We start from the raw sequence: 2,500 nt of genomic DNA, 5'->3' as shown, positions 1-2,500 counted from the left end.
GCCCCAACACGTGCATCTCTGAGATGTTTCACTAGATGGAACACGTGCGTGACATTAGGATCCTCCAACACCTCTTCGTGATGGAAAGATAGAATTCGAAGCAACCACAGAAGTACCGTCTAGTGGGTAGGCAACACAGGGACTGATCAACCAATATCACCCAAGGCAACGGGTGAAAATGGAAGAGATGCATGCTTGACCGTTCGATACGCAAGGCATGGAGCCAGCCAGCAAGTACATCTCGATCACAACTCACACACCCACACGTTCGCAAGACACCACACCACAAGATGGTCCACCCCCCACCTACCATGGGCAAGCAAGCAAATGGAAACATCAAGTGACGCAGAGCCAAGCATCGCTAGGCATGAAAATAATTTTCCACAATATCCGAGGGACTAGCTGCCGAGCTAACCAACGATCAATGACGACCGTGTGTTGGTATTAATAAAGCTCAACAACTATGAAGAGGCTAGTTGTGCCATGGTAAACATGCTAACGCACGCACCACGTGAGGGGGGAGGCCTCATCAAGCTCCCTTTAAAACCTGCCAGTGTGGAGCTGGCCGGCTCAAGGAGCACTCCCCCCCTATAAGAGGTTAATATGCAAAAGGCAAAATTGTACAAGTAGATACACTTTTTTTGAGCAGACATAAGTCCATATCTCGGGCTACACTTCGAATTTTGATGCGATTTTTTGCAGTAATTCGTAGAATAATGGTATCTCCTTGCTCACCAAATTTCATAATTTTTCTCGAAGGGGAACTATTTTTTTTATTTTTTTTACTTACCGGGTATGTGTAAAATCGGGAAAAATAGAAAAGCACATGTAGACTTCGAATTTCGACCTCATTTTTTCCAGTCCACCACTAAACAATATCAGGAACCTCCCCACAAAATTTCATTCAGTTTGGCCAAGGTCTTAAATTTGACAAATTTTGGCACCAACCTATCTAGTCGCGGTGCACCGACCAACTTGGCCATGTGCAAAATGCATCCAATTCAAAACTTTTGTGCACCAACACTTTTACAGTACTCATTTGGGGACATTTGGAGGCCTTTCCAACCCTCGCATCTCAAAAAGCACGAATTTCATTTTTTCACAAAACTCCACACAAGCCATCTAGCTATGCCGCGGTGCACCGACCAACTTGGCCATGTGCAAAACCCTCCGAACTCAAAACTTTCGTGCACCAAGAATTTCATGGTATTCATTTGGGGGCATTTGGAGGCCTTTCCAACCCTCACATCTCAAAAATCACGAATTTCATTTTTTCGCAAAACTCCCCACCAAGCCATTTAGCTATGCCGTGGTGCACCGCCAACCTTGGCCATGTGCAAAACCCTCCGAACTCAAAACTTTCGTGCACCAAGAATTTCATGGTATTCATTTGGGGGCATTTGGAGGCCTTTCCAACCCTCACATCTCAAAAACCACGAATTTCATTTTTTCGCAAAACTCCCCACCAAGCCATTTAGCTATGCCGTGGTGCACCGCCAACCTTGGCCATGTGCAAAACCCTCCGAACTCAAAACTTTCGTGCACCAACACTTTTACAGTACTCATTTGGGGACATTTGGAGGCCTTTCCAACCCTCACATCTCAAAAACCACGAATTTCATTTTTTCACAAAACTCCCCACCAAGCCTTCTAGCTATGCCGTGGTGCACCGCCAACCTTGGCCATGAGCAAAACCCTCCGAACTCAAAACTTTCGTGCACCAAGACTTTCATGGTATTCATTTGGGGACATTTCTAGGCCATTCCAACCCTCACATCTCAAAAACCACGAATTTCATTTTTTCACAAAACTCCCCACCAAGCCTTCTAGCTATGCCGTGGTGCACCGCCAACCTTGGCCATGTGCAAAACCCTCCGAACTTAAAACTTTCGTGCACCAAGACTTTCATGGTATTCATTTGGGGACATTTCTAGGCCATTCCAACCCTCACATCTCAAAAACCACGAATTTCATTTTTTCACAAAACTCCCCACCAAGCCTTCTAGCTATGCCGTGGTGCACCGCCAACCTTGGCCATGTGCAAAACCCTCCGAACTTAAAACTTTCGTGCACCAAGACTTTCATGGTATTCATTTGGGGACATTTCTAGGCCATTCCAACCCTCACATCTCAAAAACCACGAATTTCATTTTTTCACAAAACTCCCCACCAAGCCTTCTACCTATGCCGTGGTGCACCGCCAACCTTGGCCATGTGCAAAACCCTCCGAACTTAAAACTTTCGTGCACCAAGAATTTCATGGTATTCATTTGGGGACATTTGGATGCCTTTCCAACCCTCACATCTCAAAAACCACGAATGTCATTTTTTCACAAATCTCCCCACCAAGCCTTTCTAGCTATGCCGTGGTGCACCGCCAACCTTGGCCATGAGCAAAACCCTCCGAACTCAAAACTTTCGTGCACCAAGAATTTCATGGTATTCATTTGGGGACATTTGGATGCCTTTCCAACCCTCACATCTCAAAAACCACGAATTT

This window comes from Vigna unguiculata, unplaced genomic scaffold, assembly GCF_037176805.1.
Source record: "Vigna unguiculata cultivar grain cowpea cultivar isolate G323 ecotype 2 unplaced genomic scaffold, ASM3717680v1 ptg000010l_ERROPOS18658307, whole genome shotgun sequence".
In the NCBI taxonomy this organism is placed as follows: Eukaryota; Viridiplantae; Streptophyta; class Magnoliopsida; order Fabales; family Fabaceae; genus Vigna; species Vigna unguiculata.
This window is presented reverse-complemented; position numbering follows the sequence as displayed.